The sequence below is a fragment of the Anopheles gambiae genome, chromosome 3 (assembly GCF_943734735.2).
Source record: "Anopheles gambiae chromosome 3, idAnoGambNW_F1_1, whole genome shotgun sequence".
Taxonomy (NCBI): domain Eukaryota; kingdom Metazoa; phylum Arthropoda; class Insecta; order Diptera; family Culicidae; genus Anopheles; species Anopheles gambiae.
Genome location: NC_064602.1, coordinates 32,354,733 through 32,377,804, shown reverse-complemented (window position 1 = coordinate 32,377,804; position 23,072 = coordinate 32,354,733). Strand labels below are relative to the sequence as shown.

The 23,072-nt window shown below is 40.8% G+C and overlaps 1 protein-coding gene across 4 annotated transcripts in view; it reads right to left on the bottom strand.

The window, feature by feature from the left end:
* The window catches only part of LOC1271324 (1-acyl-sn-glycerol-3-phosphate acyltransferase alpha), a 59,612-nt gene extending 39,846 nt beyond the window's left edge, over positions 1-19,766 (bottom strand). The window contains exons 1-3 of one of the 4 annotated variants that reach the window (XM_061659102.1): positions 18,766-19,518; positions 3,896-4,006; positions 2,329-2,921 (exon numbers count right to left, since the gene is read on the bottom strand). The gene's annotated coding sequence lies outside the window, so the exon portion shown is untranslated. Of the gene's footprint in view, positions 1-2,328; positions 3,845-3,895; positions 4,007-18,765; positions 19,519-19,550 lie in introns of those variants that run through there. The other 3 variants (XM_061659099.1, XM_061659100.1, XM_061659101.1) reach the window with 3 other exon arrangements.
* Positions 19,767-23,072: the final 3,306 nt, after the last annotated feature.

Below are 23,072 nucleotides of genomic sequence, written 5' to 3'. Positions count from 1 at the left end.
GTAACGCGGATTGCATACTTGTAGGCTGTTCGACTCACATTCGACTCACAAGGTTGCAATTCGCATATCAAAAACACGTTTATGCTATTTTTGCTTTAAAAACACGTTGCTTTATCCCTGTCTAGCTTCATCTGTAACCAAAAACTACGCATCACGTGTGCAAGGGGGTTTTCTATTTTTATTTAACAACTGACTACTACTTCATTTGGCCTTGTCGAGCCCTTTCCCTCCCCAGGGGACTATTAGGAACCATCAACCATGTCTAGGGTTGGTGAAATTTGATTGTCTGGACGCTGCTCATCGATCGATCACAGAGCAAAAGAAAATGCATGCGAAGAATCACAAGACGGAGGAATTGATTTTTCCTAATATTGTAGCAGTTTTTCCCTCCTCGATATGAACTTACAAATAAACTGCTACGCTATTTCGCCCAAAACAAACATTCGCTTTTGAAGAACGCTATACCTAGAGCGGAAGAGCGAAAAAAAGCGTACGACACGCACTAACTAGTATCTTCGCCTCGTGCTATACCGGATGCTAAAAGTCGAACGCTGACTTTTTTCCTTCAACGCGTTTCAAAGGTTGCAAGCAATTGCAAGAACATCCCCTCCACCGCCCCAGAGCTCATCAGACAACACAGTCACGTTCGATGCCATACTTACTGGTCGTGGGACGCCAACCGGCCCCTGTGCCTTCCAAGCGCCATTTTCCCTTCGTGGACGATTTTTTTATGCTCTCCTCACAACCGCGCGTTCTCGCTTTTCATCACTTTTATTGACATTCATCAAGACTTGACTCACCAACGCCGGCAAAACCTTCCCCTCCCAACCGGAAGAGAGCACAGCAAATGGGAGTTAAAAGGAACAGTTCTCGTTACGGGTTCTACCTTTACCTTCGGTTTTTTTTTTTGTGTGTTTTAGCAGACATTTGGTTTCTATTTCAAATGCACAGAAGAAGAAAAAAAACAAGCTTCTCCATTACGGAATGGAATAAAACAAAAACTCATCAGTCTAAGCTCCAGAGTTGTCTTTTGCTGCGCAGACATAGAAAATATTGTAATGCTATTCCGCTTATGAGCTTCCGGAGCTTCCGTTCTGTGGCGCGTTCTCGATCAAATATTGATGACATGCAAATCATGAGCATCCAGTCTCTTCAGCTTCACTCGCTTTCGCTCCAGCATAAACATTCCGATGATGCACAACTACTGCTCGCTGCACGGTTGGCAAGCCAATCAAAAGTGAGGATCTCTGTCCCATCGTCGCTCGGTCAAGTCGTTGCGGTCTAAAATAGGATACAACACTTTTTGCGACCAGCTGGAACTACTATTTGCCATAGCTCAGCACAATCAGCTGTAATTTTCATGCTAATAAACTGAAGCTGGTCGAACAAATCAAGTGCATTCCGATTGCTGGCAAGGTACAACACAATGATCCATCAGCAAATCTGCATAACAGTCTATACATAATCCATCAAGCACGGATGCAAATTATGTCTCGTTTCCATCACTATTGTATTGTGAGCCAAATGGGGAATGGTGGAAGGTCCTACGTGGTCCTCCTACGTCCACCAAGAACGTTCTATAAAATTTAATATTTCCAATTGCCGCATCGTGAAGCTAGTTCTTTCACCACACGACACACTACATCCCGCCCTTTCTTTTGATCCATTTTAAATATGCTCATTTTGTTTATGGACTAACGAACCGGCAAAAAAAGAACAGGTTTGTACAGGATTCTCAAACAGTCCGTAGACTCTCGTCCACATTTCATTAATTATCATAATTGGCATGAATAAGCTGGCCTACCGTCAGCCATCGCCATCGTGTTTTATCCTTTGCCAGGACACAATAATCCTGCCACGCGTCTTCTCAGGAGCCGCTGTATCTGCACCGGTCTGCTGCAGCGTTCGTTGTCGCTCTATTTCCTTATATTTCATTGCATTTTTTGTTGTTGTTCATACTGCAGTGGCGACTACCTTTGGGGTTTTTCTTTTTTTTGTGTACAAATTTTCTAGCCTTTGCACCTTGGTTACCAGAGCAGAAAGGGAAACAGACATGGAAATGAGCATTTTTTTTGCACAACAATTAAAACAAACTTTACACCTTGCAAAAAGCTTGCTCTCCCACTGGCATGCAAAACAGCAGCAGGCCCAAAAGACGGTAAAATAAGTGAAAGAAATAGCACCTCCAGGCAAGGATTCGCTTCGCTTGTTCGTAGTTATTCTGGTCAGTAAAAACAAATCCCTGCCGTACCGCTCCGCTAAGCCTGCGCCGAGCAGTAAAAGAGAACGAGAGTTGTGTTTTCGTGGTGCCGTGACCAGGATACTTACCGTTAAATTTGTTTCTTCATTATCCCACGGTGCATAATCCAACCGCCGGGGTAGGATCAGCATACACACACTCTTTTGCTTTTGGTTGTACACTTTTCACGCCGTAAAACGCTGAAACACGATACGCGATAAAACACGCAAAAAGCGACAAAACTTTAAACACACCACACCTTTCTTCCTTTTGTTGCCCAGCGCTAGCTTCACTCTTTGCCTTTTTTTCGTGCGGGCGAAGGTTGGAAGATGTTGGGCCAAATTTTGCACAAATAACGGCCGCACTTTTATTACGCCGACACACCACCCCCCGACAAAACTGCGCCTTCAGAACGCTGGTTCACTATCACACTGACACGATACGCGATACGCGAGACATTTTCAGGGCGATTGGTTGGCTTTTGCTCGGGATGGAGAAAGACACGTTTGCAAACAAGCGTTTGCACCGAACACACTCTACAGTGACACACTACATACACAAACACACATTCATGGAAAAGATACCTCACAGCTTTCCCCTTCCTATCGCCGAACTGCTGTAAACATGAACACACACGCGATGATCACAGTATCGTACACCCTTGCAAGAAAAATCGCTGAATCTGAAGTTGTAAGAGATAGAGGAAATTCGGTGAGAATTGAAAAGAAGCTGCCTGCCCGGAGCTTAGCACGGAAGCCTTAAAACAAACGAACTCAAACGCGGAACGAGCAGGATTAAACTTTACACTTTCGAAAAGAAAGCAGACCAAAAAATCGGAGACAATCTCGACAAGGGGGAGCAAAGCCACTCCACCGTGGAGTGTAGCTCCATCTGGCGGTTAATATTGGAAGCGACGTTAAAGCGCCGCGTAAACTCCCATTCACACGCTTCGATTGCTTGCTTCACAGCCCCTTTGCAGCATCAATATATTACATTCAAAGTGTAGAATGCAAGATTGTAATAATTTTTCACTTTTCACTTTTGCACGCTGCTCGGGATTTTTCACTTTCACTTTTAAATTCTTATTTTTCTTCTTAAAGAGGCCATTTTTTTGGCTTCCCTTTCCTTGCTGGGGTTTTTTGCTTTCTATATCACACTTTGACTTTTCCCATGAGCGAAAGGGAGCGATGGAGCAATGGTGTTGGTGATGATGATGATGTGTGGCTATTTATTACATTTATTGCACTGAAAACATTCCACCACTCTCTCTCACTCATACACACACACACACACAAACACCTACTGATAGGCAGCGCACAGTAAAGCAAGATGAAATGTGTTTTGCCTGCCACAGTGTGACTAATAGAATAGTCTCCTTCCGCTCGTCGAAAACACTGAAGCTTCACAACCAACTTGCCAGCAAGTAGCTGCAATCTATTTCTTTAACAGCCAACGAAGACGCCTTCGATAGTAAGCCTTCATCGGTTTTGCTATCTGGAGGGGCAAACACACACACACACACACACACACACACACACACACACACACACACACACACACACACACACACACACACACACACACACACACACACACAAGCGCTGCCGTTTATTTCGCGCTGATCCCTTTTATTGCCTTCAGTGGCAAAATTTATACCATTCTTTTGCGATGTCTTCCGGGTGCAATCCTGACCAGGTCCATTGGTGCAGTGTTTGGAGCTGGTATTCCGTTTCGTATTCACCTTCCACACGGACTATGTATCTGTATCTGCATTAAAGGAAGTACAAAAAGAACAGGAGGGAGAGTTTCAAAATCAATGAGTGCACAAAAATCCTTCCAAATTAAAGTGATCAATTTGCTGGCGCGGCTTGGGAAATGGAAAGAAATGGATGAAAAATAGCAACTGTCAGCAAAGTGGTGTGGAGAAGCTTGCATGAGCTAAAGCGTAGAATGAATCGTTGCAACAAGTCTGTGCAGTGTACACATTCTTGTTCACTTTCTGGGATGGATTTTAGAGTCTTTGAGCTACAAAGTGAGAGTGACTGTATTGCATTGGAGTTCAATTTCAAGCGGTAAATTGCTTCAATTTGTATTCCAACTTCTGTGACTTCCAGTTTAGCGTTTAAAGCGATCCAACCAATCCTAACTGAGCTACCATCTTCAAGACAGACCAAACATGTAGGACGCTGTAGCTCTACTATCCTTCCTTCTTCATAGTCCAATCACAACGGATCCTCCAAACCTCCTACCCGAGCAGGTTCGTGCTAATTTGACAATAAATATAACCTCCGATCGACATTCACCGCGTTGTGCGGATACCAATTAAGCATCAACAGCAATACCACACACCAACGGACGTGCCGGCGGCTGCCGGCCTTCATTCAACCAAAAGCGCTAAAGGTCTAAAGGTCTTCTTCTCCTTCATATCCTATATCGAGCAGCTACTCAGGCAGCGGGGAGAGGGGGAGAGCGTCTTATCACAGTGCAATACTTATATATCACTCCTACCTTCAATTACCTTTAATTAAGATATAAATTTACGCTCATTGCAATGCCCGTGCGGTTGACCGGCAATTGTTGTTGGCCGTACTGCACGTCCGTGTTCCGCGATGGGAAGTGTGATGCGCCATTGGGTCGATGCAGCAAAGATGCAGATGGAATTATGTATTCCGTTGTGGATTCTTATTATTTCCAACTTTAATGTTCAATATTTAAGATGTAGGGGAAAGCGGGGCAAAATGGGCATGTTAAGCAGTTTACTTAATATTCCTTTGAATATTCCACAAAACACAATTTTTCTTTCATTAATGTATGCCTCAACCATTTATCTATGGATTAAAATTGCCACATATAATAAAAACAACTTAAAAACATGAAAATAATGTAAAATAAAAGTTGATGTTTAACGAGAAGCTATTTTTACACGCGGGGTAAAATGGGCATAGCCCTGGGGCAAAATGGGCATATGTAAACAAACTGTGAAACGTCAAAACACTGGGGCAATTTGGGCCACAACAACTGCGCTTAGGTAATGGTCTATGCTTTTGCGCACGTTTCGTGAAATGTATTTTTCGTTCTATCTTTTGATTTGCTGGGCAGAAAAGCCCTTCAAATTCTTCCAAAAATATGTTATCAAGATTAAAACAGTTTTTAAACGTTTAAATCTACAAAATTGAATCTTATGAAGCTGTGTCTGTTATCATTTTGAGGCGACAAATACAACACCATAGCCTCACCAAGCGCCGTATGTCAAAAGCATCTGGCCATTTTGCCCCAAGCGTAACTGCCCATTTTGCCCCACGTGAAGCATTTTTGTATTTTATGTTATATTAGTAAAAATACGCATTCGATCGCCTTGCTTTCTTCAGACAAATTGTATAGAAATATCACATCTTTAATAATATATAATGTAAAACTTCAACGCATCCCTGTGACACTGGGTTAAGCTTATTTTCGAAGTGACAAAAATTACATCAATATGCTACTAAACCTTATTTTGCACTTTTCTTGGTTATTTTTTGTGTTAGCGTTATGAAACTTACATGGTGTTCATAAAACACTCTAATGAATACATTTTGAGCATTGGAAAGTAGCTTTGTAGTCAAATAATGCTTAAATAGAGGGTGCCCATTTTGCCCCACATGCCCATTTTGCCCCGCTTTCCCCTACGAGCACAACAGGGTGATGGAAGAATTTTGAGCGATATACGTTATGCTTATTGCATACTTTTAGGCGTTTAAAACAAAACAAATTCTACGATTGTTGTCGATGTTGAAAGTATGCAATTTACAATACAAATTCGTCTAGATTTATAGATTCCTAATTAAAAGCATTCTTATTAAGATTCGGCGAATGTCGAACTATAATTTAAAATGTAAAATAGAGCTCATTCTTGTTTTTTTCGTGCACAAAACCAGCTGACACTTCAAATCTCCATCTCAAGCACCATCGTTAACAAGATTGTGTTTTAATCAATCGGAAATGTACTCCAGAAGCTTCAACGTCTCCAAGTTGTCAGGGTTAGCTCGTTTAAAAAAGGGTTTCTCACAAAAACCTTCATGCAGTAACTCTCGACCCAGGAACAAACACTTCTTTTAATTTGTCTCTCACCTTACAGAGCATGTCGTGTCGCTCGGCGGAATGTTTTGCCCACTAACAGGACATTCCAAATGTGTAGACATTGCCTCGATGGTAGTAAGGTGTGACATCCCTTCCCACTCTCGGTTCGGCATCCATTCAGTCACATTCGGTCACAATTTATTTCCGATGAACAAACGAGGTTAGATGAAAGCAATTTATCAACGACACTGTGACTCTCCCTCGCCATGCGTCCCCAGTGCAAAACCATTCTTTTCCATCCCGTGGCCTTTATGTGGTGACTAGAACGGCGTAAGGTGAGCGAGAGAGAGAGCGAAAGCCATTCTTTCTCATTGTTGATTCATTTTCATTAAATTCTTTTACACTTCTTCACCCGCTTGGGGGAGTGCAAGATTTCACGCTTTCCCCGTGCTTTGCGCATTCCTGCAAAACGACCTACAAATCAGCTACAAGAGGGAAACAGAAACCTACCAACCCCTAGATTCGCTCCTTTTCTGCTTCACTTGTATGTATGCAAAATGTAAACTTTTCTTTCTAATTACATTATTTCGATTCACTCATTGTAAACATAATTACGATCGTTTGTTATGCTCCCCCTCCCCAAACGTTTCCTTCGCAAGGAGAAAGCCTCACCATGTCCTTGTTTTTGGAGGCGAGAAGTAGGAAATGTTCCACCCTCTAGCTGCACACTTCTCGCTCGCATATTATGCGTCCAGGTCGGTCGGCTCGAGAGGGCTCGATACAATCGAAGCAACAACACTTAACACAATCCAGTTTTTCCCCAGGTTTACAATCGACAAAATACAAACGCACCGCTTGCCCTGAGGCACTTGAATGAATATTTTACTACCATCCTAGGCCGGTCGGCCAGCCACTTGAATGCGGAACGCGGAAGTGATTTCCATTCAGGTGCAATCAATCGGTCGTCAAACGAAAGGCAGCGGCAACCATTACCATAGCAATCGAACCACGCTTCCTTGGCGCATTGAATAACAAATTAAACAATCCGAAGCGCAAACTGCATTAGCCGGCGAAGGAAGTGCATTTCGGCGTATGGTTGCACACTGCGCGGCCAAATGCACCACAACAAACCCCGTCCATTCGGGTTAGATCGATTTTTCCGTAAACAATTTTAACGCTTCCCACTCCCAGACACTATGCGTGTGAGTGGGTTCCTCTGAGTGCACACACATTTGTGCAAAAATAGAAGCAACAAAAACAGTGCCAACTCACGACGGCCCACTTGTGTTTTTCGTGAGATCGTTCCACAGACGCCGGATGACTCATTACACCTGCCCTGGGAAAACCCTGTCCGAAGAGAGAGAGAGTCAGTGATGCTGCACGCACAGGTGTACCACACTCCTCACTCACCGCAAACCGCTCTCGATGGTCATCTGAAATGCTCTCCACACATGAGACAACAAAAAAAACAAGAAACATTTCAGTAGAAACGACAACGATGCTCCCTTTTGCGCTAATCCAATCTTGTCTCACTCTCCACAGTAGACCCGCACACTGCCTTTCGTGCGATAGTGGTTTGGGAATTTTCCTACCAAAGTCCCTCAGGATGAAGGAACACAACCATGACAGCCACTGTTCCAACCTCAAACGCATTCCCGAGTGCAGTGAATTGTGCCTCGCTTGCTTTAGTCGGGCTTTACATCGCTCTTGTTTCAGCGCTTCACTTTGCATTCGAGTTTTCCGAATGAGATTGGTATAAATTTGCATGTCAATGGGGTTTTTTGTTCCAAATCGAAGAGTGTGTGTATGAATTACTTCTTTTTTTTTGTTCTGAAGTTTTTTTTGAATATCGATTCTATTTGAGAACCATTTTAGATACAGCCAAAGACGCATCCTTTCAGCATTCTCTGGAATATCCTGTTTGCCTTTAATTTAGTAATATTTTTCATGTACGACGTAACACATTTAGCAACACCATGTATACGAAACATTCACTGAAAATAGGTACTAAATTATTTTTCGTAAAATACAATTTTTAGACCAGGACAGCAGGTTTTTGCCCCTAAATTGTACCTCTTCTAATATTTGTCACTAATATTTGTTTCAAGACCCCAATTTTCGCCTCATTTTGGTCATTGTCTATTAGCATCAAGTTTTAACTTCATCGCATTAAATTTCGCATCTCACATAGTTGAAGGTACTGTTACTGTTTTCCAACATGTAATGGAGTCTTCTAAGTTGGAAAGGATTTGCTGGAGCATAGCGTAGGGGAAAGCGGGGCAAAATGGGCATGTGGGGCAAAATGGGCACCCTCTATTTAAGCATTATTTGACTACAAAGCTACTTTCCAATGCTCAAAATGTATTCATTAGAGTGTTTTATGAACACCATGTAAGTTTCATAACGCTAACACAAAAAATAACCAAGAAAAGTGCAAAATAAGGTTTAGTAGCATATTGATGTAATTTTTGTCACTTCGAAAATAAGCTTAACCCAGTGTCACAGGGATGCGTTGAAGTTTTACATTATATATTATTAAAGATGTGATATTTCTATACAATTTGTCTGAAGAAAGCAAGGCGATCGAATGCGTATTTTTACTAATATAACATAAAATACAAAAATGCTTCACGTGGGGCAAAATGGGCAGTTACGCTTGGGGCAAAATGGGCAGATACTTTTGACAAATGGCGTTTGGTGAGGCTATGGTGTTATATTTGTCGCCTCAATAATGATAACAGACACAGCTTCAAAAGAATCGATTTTGTAGATTTAAACGTGTAAAAACTGTTTTAATTTTGATAACATATTTTTGGAAGAATTTTAAGGGCTTTCCTGACCAGCAAAACAAAAGATAGAACGAAAATACAATTCACGAAACGGTGCGCAAAAGCATAGACCATTACCTAAGCGCAGTTGTTGTGGCCCATTTTACCCCAGTGTTCTGACGTTTCACAGTTTGTTTACATATGCCCATTTTGCCCAAGGGCTATGCCCATTTTACCCCGCGTGTCAAAATAGCTTCTCGTAAAACATCAACTTTTATTTTACACTGTTTTCATGATTTTAAGTTGTTTTCATTCTATGTGGCAATTTTAATCCATAGATAAATAGTGGAGGCATACAATAATGCATGAATAATTGTGTTTTGTGGCATATTCAATGGAATATTCAGTAAACTGCTTAACATGCCCATTTTGCCCCGCTTTCCCCTAATCGTATCGAAACTAGGGTAAATGTACCAATAGCGGTGCAATTTGTAGCGGTACAGATGTGTTTCAATGGATTATATATGTTGGAATATGTTTTTATTGTCGTAGTCACCACCATTTTTACCATTAAACACATCAAACTTATGTAAAAATACATATTTTTGTGACTGCTTCGTTGTACCCATAATGGTGGTCTTCCTATAGTCGTCGTATTGTGTTCCAATAGTAGTGGTAAAAATCCTTCAAAACAGTGTGTATTATCAATGAAACCTAGTTTGGAAGCTGTTTTCGTATGAATAGCAAGGATTACTACTGCCATAATTTCGATTTCTCACATAATTTTATCGTAAAAAATGAATTTGTATGAATTTGGTTGATGAAAATATTGACTAAAGTACTGTATAACAATTGTCGTCAACCCACTCCCGGATGAGTACGCTTAGTTTGAATTCGATTATTTACTCGGCCAGATATGAGAATTTTGGCCTATGTTTGGTAAATTTTTAGGCCGGTCTGGTGGTACAGTCGTCAACTCGAACGACTTAATAACATGCCCGTCATGGGTTCCAACCCCGAATAGACCGTGCCCCCACACGTAGGACTGACTATCCTGCTATGGTAACAATAAGTCACTGAAAGCCAAGCTCACTTCACTAGTGGGTACAGGCAGGCCTTGACCGACAGCGGTTGTTGTGCCAAAAAAGAAAAAAAAGAAGAAGTTTGGTAAATTACTTACAGAAAACTCATTTCTGTTGCTTATTTTAATGAAAACAGTAGGCATGTCACAAATGTCGTCGAAAACAAACTAAAATTACCTGTTGTTATTTTTGGTTTTAGAACTAAGACCACTACAGGAACATGCCTGTTTTGTGTACCTATAATGGCACTATGGTAAAAAAAAAACACTTAAAAATGCATAAATATGGTCAAAATAGGCAAATAATTTTAGTAAAACAATAACATTTCATAACAGTTATGTTGAAAAACTAGTAATTGCGAAATTATATGGTCATTTGGAACGTTAACAGAAATATGAGTTCGTTATGAAATCCTAAGGATTTTGTAAAAATGTTGACATATTCCACAAAATAATGGATTTTTCGGTCACTAAGTATTGGAATGGCCCCATTTATCTTTTAAATCCTTTTTTAAAGGCCAGATAACGTTTCACACTAACATAAATAACTTAATTACTTTTAATTTATCGTATGCAACGCATTTTAGTGCAATATCACTACTATAGGCACGTTTACCCTAGATCTCATACGTTTACAGGTACATTTTCATACAAACCGACAGCAACTGATTCTATTAAAGATCATATTTAATATCAACGACTCTAAAACCAGTGTATTAACAACTGGAAAAACTGAACCAGTTTTTGGCAGTGTACGTGTTTTCGGCGGGGTAAATAAAAAACGCCAAATTTGACAAAAAAACGCATCATAAACTGTCTCAAAGTACAATTTAGAAATAAAAATATTCCTTTTTGTTATTCATTCACGAAGTTTCACATCAATTCCTTGCGTATTTTTCGAAATATAAAAAAAAATTAACAGTTTTAGGCAGTTTTACTATATTTCGCCCGGCAGAAGAGAACCAGAACCAATGAAAGTGTGGTTGTTATGAAAATGCTATGGTTGAAGAATTTATTCTAGTCCGCTTCGAATTTTTAAATTACGATAAACAAGTTATTTTTCACTTTCAATACTGCCAAGGGGTAAATTTTGATTTTTGACCGATCTAAGACAATTCAAAACCACTGCAATGCGTGTGTCGACAAATATTATGACATTTCTTGTATCAAATATAACCAATTTCAGCAATAATTTAAGAGACAATAATAATAATACCCAAATACTGGTATGTAGGGTAACCAGCATTTCAGGACCCTCGAATATTAGCAAACACAAATGATATTTGTTAATCGGTTCCATATTTGCCCTTAATTTTCAATTAGAATCGTTATCTTTTTGTCTGTCACTTGTTCTTATGAATCAAAAATGCCGATCTCAACTAACGTCCCCACGAAAAGCTAAACTTCCAATCCGATCATTTAATCGTTTCAATTAAAACAATACCTTTCTCGCACAAAGATGCTCAATTAAAACCAATTTACAGGAAGCACAAACAATCCAAACTGCCCAAACTCTCAAACCCCCTCCCCCCCCCCCGCGGCACACAATGAAGCAATGCATTTCCTGTGCATTATTTAACCCACACAAAATGATACATTCCACCGGTTGCAGTTCAACCGGAAGGATGCATGTTGAAAGCAAAACCAGTGGAAAACAAAAAAAAACCTCCCACACACATACACACACACACACTTCAATCACAGACAGGCGCGTGGGCTGGCAGACAACACAGCCATTTCCATACCTTAACCACGAGAAAAACCACTCGCTCGGTTTACAGGTGCGTGAAAATGATAGATGACGGTTCCCGCTCGATCCTCCATCTTCTTGCCGGGCATTTCGTCCCCTTTCGCCCTGTTTTGGGTCGAGAAAAATCTTTACATGGCGGAGAGGCCACCCATGTTTAACGTGTGTGTGTGGGGAAATTGATTACAAAACAACGCGCCGTGGACGCGTGGCAAAAAGTGCACAGTGCAACGTGGAACAGCACGGTCAACAACCCCTTTCCATCCATTCCGTAGGAGTGAATGAGCGAACGGGCGAGTGCTGGCGCCATATGGAATATGCACTGTTGCGTAAATTAAAATTGTCGGCCACTTCGGCTTGGTTGCCGCCGGCATGTTGTCCTTCCCTTCCCTACGCTGCCCTCTCTTGCTTGCTTTCAACCCATTCAAAACGAGGGAGGTCAGTGAAGCAATCAATATAGCAACCGTTCGGCAAGAATGGCACTCAAACGTATCGGAAAATGGAACGTACCAAAGCCTCCCACCAATCCAAGCCACACGCAGACTTGCCCTAACCTCAACCATAATTTATGAACAGGGACGAAATACGAAGGACGAAATGTGTCTTTAAAGTCTCTAGCAAAAGTCGCATTAACTGTTGAAAGGAAAAATTCATCGAAAAAAAGGAAACGAGTTGCTTATTGGGGGGAGAGGAATAAACAATAATCACTTAATCAACCAGGATCAGGCTCATAATTGAATTGTTACCGGTCCATCCAGACGCTGGTAATTAACAATTAATATCGCAACAACACGTTCGAACCAACCGGCTAGGCCAGCCAGTGCCAAATGTGCCAAATGGAAAGCAAAGTGAGAGAGAAAAAATAATAGCCGGTTCTTCTGGCTCATTTCCATTTACTTTCCACGAAAACAAGCTATCGTTTGGACATTGGATTTTACTTGAAAAAATGAATGATAGTTCCGTCCTTGAATGTTGAAAGCTTTATGAGTTATGTGCCTTTTTTCCAGCCGTTGCTTCATCTATACTGGAGTTGTACAAAATCCAGACCATTTGTAAGATTAATAGAGAAAATGTGGGTTAGGTTGTTAATTGTTGTGAGCCAAATACTCTAAAAAGAACATATATTCAAGTTTCTCATTATTTCGATTTATCATTCTGATACCATTAACGCTTTTCTCATCACAACCTGTAACTATTTTATTGTTATTTTAATGTTTCACCTATTATTTAAAATTCTGCGGTGAACTATTCTTACTTGAACTTGTTCCCATTAGTGATTAATTAAATTAATTTTGGTTTAATTTTTGAAAGTAAAAATTTGGCAAAAAATTATTGTTATTGCATACACTTTTCTTCACTTTTCTGCTCATATTTCAGTTTCATATTCTTGCATTTATTTTCCTTGTTTCTTTCTCCAGAATGCCTTAACATGTGACATAAGTTTAATGTAAAATGTCTTCCATTTTTTCGAATATTTTTTTCAAATTGTTCTGAATGATTTAAAATATTTAAAATTATGCTATTTAAATTGTTTAAAACTCATATTTTCACCTATTATCTGATTTTGCGGCACCCTGCACAGTCCCTCATGAGCACTTATCGGAACACTTTTTTCATACCGGCAAAAAATCATACCGGTATCATTTAAAATAGTGGATCACCATGCATAAATGTTATAACAGGTATGAAATTTATACGGTCCACTGAAAGTTGGACAGTCGTCATTTCAAAGCAAAATGACCATGCAGCTTGCCAATATTGGCCAATATGTTGCTAACATCATTTGATATCAGTTATTATTGGCCCATCGACTATTTTGGGAGGTCATCTGCGTATTACATAACCTAGGCCAAGCGCTCTATGACCTTAATTGGCTAAATACCGTTTTTGCAAGCTTCCAACAGAAGTAGTATAGTAATTTTAAAGAGCATCTTAATGTTTTTCATAATTTTAGAGCTACTTAATCTTTTAGATGTATCAGGATTGAAGGAGTAGTGCAAATTTACTGCCTAGCCTGCCATTTAAGGCCTAATTGGCTCAAAGTCGTTTTTCATTATTTAGGTAGAATAATTACTGCTTCGGATCGGTTGACTATTTTTGTTCCTGGGTTGGTTACTGAGTATGTTTGAACATGTCAATAACATGAAACAAAACTATTTTTAGCAAGGTAATGATTAAGTTATGCATTTTTAGCAAGGTAATGAGTTAGTGTCACAAGCGCTCATGCATCCCCATAACTTCTTAGATACCCTACCATGTACAATGGCGTTAAGCATGAATATTCCTTCTGGATTTTAACAGTCTACGCGACATTTTACGCATAAAAACTAATGTTTTTGTTTGATTGATGCATACATTCTAAATAAATTCTAACTTAAAAATACAATTCAAAGGATTCATTGACAGTTTTTCTTAATCTTTAAACAAAATGAAGCTTCTTACTAGCGTGAAGCCTATAGAAATAAATTGCTTACAACCGATAGCTTTAACGCGACCTTCCGCAATTTTCTTGTTGTTTTTTTGTTCTTATCAATTGATTGCATTCACGTAGTCTTGAGCTCGATGTCTTAGGCGTGAATAGTTATGTTTTTTTAATTTGAACCCCCGCAAAACGGAAGATTTGGATGACTTCTCTACATGGCTGTATTCAAATATTTACTTAATATTCATTTGATTATCGTCTTTTACTTGTAATATGTAGAAAAACTGGCAAAATTTTCTTTATAGCTACATTACTGATACTTTTTGATGATTTCATTACTTTAAAATTATGATTACAATAATATCCTTTTGTAAATTACTCTGATATTGAAATTTGTTAATCCGGACCGTTGACCTCCCAAAATAGTCGATGGGCCAAAAATAACTGATATCAAATTATGTTAGCACCACATTGGCCAATATTTTATACATGAGGATGGAGGAGGAACATCTTGACGTTATTAAGCTGTATTGGAAAAGGTAAAAAAAATAAAAAAATCAAACTTTGCAAAACACTCTCTACAAAACGAGAATTTGACCACTTTTCGCAGCAGGCAGCGTTCCAATCGTTTCCTTGAATCATTCTGGCCAATTTAATCCCGCAAGAAACCAGAAAATTAACTAAATTATTTAACGATCATTCCTTCCCAGCAAGTAACACGCTGCTCAAACACCAATTGACCTATCGCTAAATCGCCCTTTTGCTCCTTGGATCTCATTATGATCGCTTTAATCACCTTTTTTCCTACGGACGATTGACTACCGCCGGAATTACTGTCCACCACGACGATCGAGACAAAAAAAGGACCAATCTTATCGTTCTCCTTTCCAATTCCCACGTAATATTAAACACGCTTCGCCCTATAATCGGCGACAACAACCAAGAAGCTCTTCCTTTCCGCAGTTGCTGTACGAAAATTGCTTCACGTGCGCATCGCTGCACTTGTTTCGGATTTTTTTCAATTACCCTTTTCACCTCCAATGACCAAACAAACAAAAAAAAGGTCGAGACGTCGTGTTGTGTCGAGTTAAATCCAAAAACGAAGCAGAAAGCTCGTGTCTAGCTTGTCTAGCTGCCGTGTAGATTCCCATGGTAACCCAGAACCGCAGGACGCTCCCAAGTCTGAGGAATGCCTTTGATTGCCATTATAAGCGCCATTATAGCAGCATTCCGTCTATAGCAAGGGAGAAAAGGGGAAAGGGAGAGAGTTCCAGCGGTGAACCCAAAATAAAAGAACAACCTCAAGATGACTTCATGCAACGGTAGCACGACATTAAAGGAGAAAATTCGAAGCGAATGCCAGACCCTCCAGCCAGCCAGGAACAGGAGAAGGTTATACTTCGCAAATTTCCATTTTCACTTTCCACTTCAAGGATGCGCCTTTGGCGAGCGAGCGCCTCGTGTGACCAAAAGGATACTTAAGAAGCGAAAGGAAGAAAAAAATCCAACCGATTGTATATGGAAAATCGTATCAAAATTCTCGGTTCCGCATTGGCGCACACTTTTACCATCCAAACCCTGGCCCTGGCTGGAGAATTATTACGCCAGACAAGCTTTGTGTGAGGCAGCTATCACTGATTCAAGGTTTTCTAAATCACAATGAAGTAGTTTTTGCACTTTTCTTTTCATTTCCCACACACACACCTGGAGTCGCATGTCTTCGCCTAGAATTATCGTTTTTCCCTTGCTACAACCCAACACCCAGGAGCTGCATTTTCATAAATGTATTCAAATACCTTTTTGGTCCATTCAATCTTCAGGTGGAGCTTTTTTAACGCTACCAAAGAAGACACACAGCCAAGAAGGACACTCTAAAAATATAAGAAACGATCCCGGCCGGCGCTCTCTTCCTGTGTATCGCGCACCGAAAGCGTCTCGCTTCGAAGCCACCGGTGACCATAAAGCCCAAATCCACTTACCCGTTATGTACTACGAATTGAAGAAAAAAAACAACTACGCCAAAAAAAAGTACGGACCTTCTAACGGTCTTGTCTGTAAACGACGAAACACCGGACCGGAAAAAAACCCGCCGACAAAAGCCGGTGAGTAAAAAAGAGGCGAAAAAAACGTCATATTACTTAAAATAAATTTTAATGGTGAATGTAATTTTGAGCTTTCCATCGTTGGTTTCCGCAGCTGCTCGGTGCCATCCCTCCCAGTGGAGCACAGATAAATGGTCACTCCGGGTAGGGGCATCCATTTCATTTGCCTTTGGTGCTGCGCTGCACCATTTCCTTTGCGGCAAAAACAACCGCGGAGGGAAAGTTCGCGGCCTCTTTTCCATGTTTTCCCCCGTTACGTTTGGAGAAAGGTAATACCACGTGTTAACATTTTACCCGGGTGCGTACAATTTATATCGGCGCAATGTTTTACCTGGCTTGGTGTGTGTGTGTTTTTTTTCTAATTCTTTTACAAAAAAGCCATGAGAATCATATTTTACAGCTGCGACAGTGTGTTCTGTTGCTTTATTCTGAGAAGGAGAGAAGAGAGTAGAGCTGCCTGCTTCTGAGGATAGATAATCTGAGCTACAAACACACCAATCTGAGATTTTGTCGTCCTGCCCTTGTTCTCTTACAACCCCGCACGTGGTTCACGCTCTTTAAAGCGTAATCCCAATGTAATAAAGATATTTAAAATGACTTTCAGTTTTCTAGTTGGGCATGGGGGAGGAATTATGAAATCTTTATCAAAAAAGATCTAAACATTGGAACTAAGCCGACAAGTGGTTTTCCAAGTCCCTCTTCTTCGGCAGTTCCAACACATCTTTCATCGCAAACAACAGTGCGGTGCAGTTTTCCGACAGAGGGGTCTGCCTCAGCCTAGCGCTTATCATCTTGATCAATCGTTCATTTTGGTTTGATAAAGTAGAGTCGGAGCGGTTTATTACGTAGTGAGGGATAATTTATGTTTTTACTGCACAATAATAAGAATACAATGACAATGTTTTGATGAAACAGCGAGAGAAAAAAGAAAGATATTGTACGCGATTTCATCAAACTTTGAGATTGCATCTGCGTATGACATGATTTATAAACGACATCCTACAACAACAAGCTCACTTGCAATTCCTAGCAAAGTTTGTTCATTGACACTACGTGAAAACGTTGTAGTTTAATAAAAGAATCTCGTTTAAACCCTATCATTTTGACTTCTTACTTGTTCAATCTAAATTGTAAAGAAAATAATCTAAAAATAGCAATTAATTATTAATTCTTTAATTCTGAAGACTCCTCTGTGGAAAATGGCATTGTAGTAGCGATGAAAGATGCGTTGGAATAACCAAACTTTCTCTTTAAAGATATATGATAAAGATTGGCATGAAAAACACACGTATACAGGGTTTCCTACGATTTATTGGTTGGTTCCCATAATTTTTTTAATTTTTTTTATTTATTTATTTTATTTTCATTATTTATTTATTTATTTATTTATTTATTTATTTATTTATTGTGTGTTCTCACGAATTTTTGGGCTTTTCTCAGAATTTGTTGGTTCAATTGTATTGATATCCAATCGGACGATACCAATAAATTATGAAAACGAACCAAAAATCTATGGAAAAAATCGTGAGAAACCCTGTATTTAATGCGTTAATTTGGGAATTTGGGAAGTTTGGCTCAGTTACAAGGCTACACAACGCAATGTCACAGGAGGACCGATCCTGTGCCAAATCCAGTTCAAAAACCAATGCTGAACTCTTAATGCACCTGTTACTGAAATTTACTAATCAGGACCGACCCCGAACTGGTCCTGGAAGAGATATATAATCAATACTGACCCTGGAACTAGTAAAGAATCTATATCAGTTCTTGGGGATCAGACCTTGAATTCATTTGGGTTTTGAAGCTGGTCCTGCTTTTTTAACAATTTTGGAGCTAATCTTGAACTCACACCCATACTCTAGAAAAGATTGAAACTATCTTAATCAAACAACGAACCGATACAATATCTTCTTTGATCCAGTTGCAGATTCCGCATTCTGGAGGGAAGAACCATTTCCGTCAGTAGTGTTTCGGGCCGATCTGGTGGTACAGTCGTCAACTCGTACGACTTAATAGCATGCCCGTCATGGGTTCAAGCCCCGAATAGACCATGCCCCCATACGTAGGACTGACTATCTTGCTATGGTAACAATAAGTCACTGAAAGCTAAAGCTCACTTCACTAGAGTGGGTGCAAGGCAGGCCTTGACCGACAACGGTTGTTGTGCCAAAGAAGAAGTGTTTAAAAAAATACAGCGTATAAATTTTGCCTTTCAAAAAGTCAGGAATTAATAGATGTCATTTGCGATACTCCTTTCTACTACTAACCTCAAACCACATTAGACACCACTTCAGATTGAACTAAAACTAAACAATGAAAATACAGTAACACGAAAAGCATTACTTACCATAGTTCAGCTACCGGTCGCTTTAGTATTCCCTTTAAATCCAAAATTCGTCATCGTGGCTACCTCACGCGCCAATCGAAGACTTTTTCGCCGTTGATTGCAAGACGTGCAGTGCACAATATGCTATTCTATATTCTTTTATTTCTCGTGTCATCCTAAACCAGCTTCCGGATGGCTTCGGGATGAGCGCCACCGCGTGCGATAAATCAAATTTGTTTGCTCGTCGTTTGTTGCGACGCTCTTACGTACAAGCAACCACCACCAGCAACACCAACACAGACACCGAACCGACCGACTGACGATCACGCATTACACTTCACGCGCCAACCGAATTAGACGTCACGCAACAAGACCCACACGCGCTGCAGCGTGGAATAAAAGCACAAACACACACACACAGCTGGGAAGCTTTTGCCGCCCACCGGCACCGAAAGGTAATCCGAAACTCACATACACTTCCAATGCAGGAACAGGCAACTGTAGGCCTGCTCACACCGGAGAGCCGGGCTCCAATACACGATCAATGATTAATGGAACAAATAGCGCGTCACACGCACACCGGCGCGTAGCAGCAGAGAAGCGATCGGTTTTTGGCGCGTTAGACTGCAGCCGCATCGTTCGCAATAATCTGCCCCACACTCTTTGCACCTAAATCCTACGCACACACACACGACCACAAGCAAACGCACTTTGGTCCTTGGCACCGGCAATGCCTCAAAGACCTCGTCGTCAGCAATCGCCCTCGCTGCCGCTTTTTGTACTCATTATCAACACAACGCACGTACCCCGCGTGTACACGTAAGGAAGACACACTACCACGCTACGAGACGAGAGCCTTCCTCTACACAGCTTCCTCTACACAAACGGCAACTACACGTTTCAATACACATTCACGAAACGTCGTTCCCGTACGTAGACCGTTTGGCCGTAACGCACGAACGTACAGGGCACAGCACCACACCGGACGACGCTCGAACCACTACTGAACAGCACTTCTGCGCGTAGCGAAGGTGTTGGCACGGTCTGAATCGGAATGTGTTGTTTACAGTAAAACGCTGTACGGAAAATGCCACGCCGGAAAATGAGTTCCCCCAATGAGCACTCACTCTCTCGGAAATGAGATATACAAAAGATGGAGAGCAAAAAGCGATATGTAAACAGAGCGTGAGTGTCCAACATTCCTAGAAGCACTCACGCACTCTGGCATCCCACGCGCGTTACCGGCCGGTTTCCGGTTGTTACAACGGAAACGTGACACCGTGGTCGGTTTTATGCGGGCGAAAAGGGGATTTTTTTTTAAGGCAAAGGTGACAAACACGCGTATGTTGGTTGTTTGGCCATGTTCGTCCTTGCTGAGCTAAACCGATACTGGGATTTTTTTTTCTTTCTATATTTTGCTTCAAAGCCGTTTTGTGTTTGAGTTCCAGCCGGGTGTGTGTGTGTTTGATTAAGGCGCAATGTAAGGCGGATGAGCGTAATGTGTGTGATTGTTGCTACACCGGATGTTTGCTAATCGTACCAAAACGTTAAAGATATTGTGCGGAGAATGGTTTTCGAAGCAGTTTAGAACGATTGACGCACCTTAAATAACGAAAGGAAGATAAACGCAACGACACATGAGCCTATCTACATAAGACACAACCACACCAACCAAATGTAACAAATCAAAAATTCATAAAAATATGATTTTAACAACACAAAATAAATGACTTATGATTTAGTGTGGAATTTTATAATAAAAAAATCCTTCAAATAAACCACCTTGTACGAAACATCGTCATCAAGGGTTTATTTTAACCCGGTCAAGACCTAATCGATCCTCACAATCAGGAATTCAACCAAAGGGTCAGTATTAACGGAATTAAATAGGCCGGTGATCAGCTTCTCTCAAAACAAGCAACATAGATTAAAGAGTTCCAAGAGGTTAATACATCGTGGGACAAAACTCCATTAGAAACTCTGCATATAGGGTAAAAGTTGTCCTATCACTTTAATGTTGCACCGTAAAGATTCTGATAAGAGGACCGTTCCCAACAATCGTCTTTAACACCTGTTATCTTTTTCAATTATTACTAAAATATAAGGATAACTTTATCAATATGTTTTCTCACCTTTTTCAAACTCTTTCTCAAACAAGGGCACAACTCTCAAATGTATCCCCACCCGTTCCTATCGACAACAAAGTCAAAGATCATTTCCGGAAACGATATCCAAACCTAACTTGGGATCGTACCCGTATCATTACCTTCTATCCTTCGTTCCCCAAAAAAACGAAAACGATGTAGAAAACCCCTTTTGCTTTCGTGTTGCTAAACCTTTTCCGGTTCCCATCATTTGCCCTTTAGTATCCTCTTCCACTGGATATGAACATCATCCTAACACCTCGTCCTTGTATCATTCCTTCTTCCTGGAGATCAGCTGGGGGATAAGCCCTACCCGACAACCAAAATGAACACCTCTCACCCCACCGAAGAAAGTCATTAGGCCTCCCAGAAGATGAGAAATGAAAGTCGAACAACAGAAACCTACGTACACATAATATCCAGGATGGCCTGCAGACGAAATGTTGCGGTTCTGTAGTAAAGGCACACATACACACACACAATGAAACACACACTCAATGAAACACACCCCCAGTATTTTTTTTTCCTTTCTCCAATGCAACCCAAAAAGGAGAAAAGAATTTCTAAAGGATTTTTCATTCCAGTCCATCCCACAACACATCCTGGAACGGTGAGCTGAAACTGGAAGCGACAGGTCAAATTCCATTGGGAGTAATAAAACCACCCATTCCCTTTCCCCAGGTACTAGCGGGTGTGCGTGTGTAACGGAGAAAAAGACTCCACCGGAAAACAGAGCGTGATGTGTGGATGTTTATAATTTTGCGCACCCTCTTCTTCGATGCCGGAGGATTGCGGTTTACTTGCCCTCACCTCAGAAAGCCAAGAAATGTCAAGATGTCACACAAATATGCACTTATTTTCGAAGACAACGACGACCTGTCGATTGCAATGTACCTTCCCTTTCCTTTCCGGCAACAGTCCGGCTTGTGACACGTGTCAAGAGGATTTTGGGCGCGAGGGTGAATAGTTTTGTGGTAGTTGTACCCCACAAGAGTAATTAGATGTGATGAGATTAGGCAGCGGTACTGGGGCATAGCGGAATAGAGAGTGAATGAAAAAATTACCCTCCTAAACCGACAAATGGTTCACCTCAACACTCAATCTCTCGCCAATCGATCGGGAAGAGGATTGAGAGGACATTGAACGCAAACGACATTGCCGTCGAGGTACTTGAAAGGGACGAGCCTTCTTCTAATATCATCATTGTGTAGCTGGACAAACAGATCACTAAACCTTCTCCATCCATTCAATAACAGCATCCACACTTAACGCTCAATGTCCATCCCTCTAACGCTTATCAAAGGAATACTCCAGGAACATAAAGATATCTGAGGATGGCAAGTGGTTCCAATTCAGTCTTTCATATGTTTATCAAAACAGCCTCTATTTATTCTAATATACACCCTATCTCTCTCTGTCTTTAGAAATAACTTCATCCTCTCTCAAGCAACCTTCAGGAGGGACTCTACTAAGACATCCCTTAGTCCCTCCAGCCGTCCCTAGCAGTTTGGTCCAGAATCATTAATCAACCTGAGCAAATCAGAATTGACAGCACAATTACAACCTTTCGGATGTTTCCTTTTTTCTTGTGTCATGCCCCGATGGAATTGCAATTAGGAGTAGCGTAATTGTGGCTAAAAGAATTGCGTTTCTTTTTTTGCTTTGTTTCTCCATTAATTGAATGTCACGAGCGAGAGCGTCAAAATTCAATTGAGCCAATAGGTGGAAGGCTCATAATCGGAAATCTCTTGGCAGAGATGCTTCAAGGGAGTCATCACAACCAAGACCACTGGCAATCGGCACTATCTAGAAGTTGATACAACAATTTGTACTTGGTTTTTGGACGTACTTCCCAAAGGACATTTGGGTACATTAGGTCTACATTTGTGCCTTTACCTTACATACATAACCCTTCTTGATAAGTAAAGTTTCCCTACAGATTGTAAGATCCTAATTGAAGTCAACTTTACATACTTTCATCCCACCTCACCGCACGACCGCACAGTAAAGTGGTTCATTTTTTAGTGAAATTGATTTCCTTTCCCCCCGGCCCGGATAGGTTCTACCCTTACTTACCTGTCCCTTTAGTTCACATCCAGCAAACGCTTGTAAAGAAACCTATCCCTGTCGGATCAGGCGCAGGGGAAATTCCTTCGAGAGCAATAAACTGGCTTCCCTTTTCGT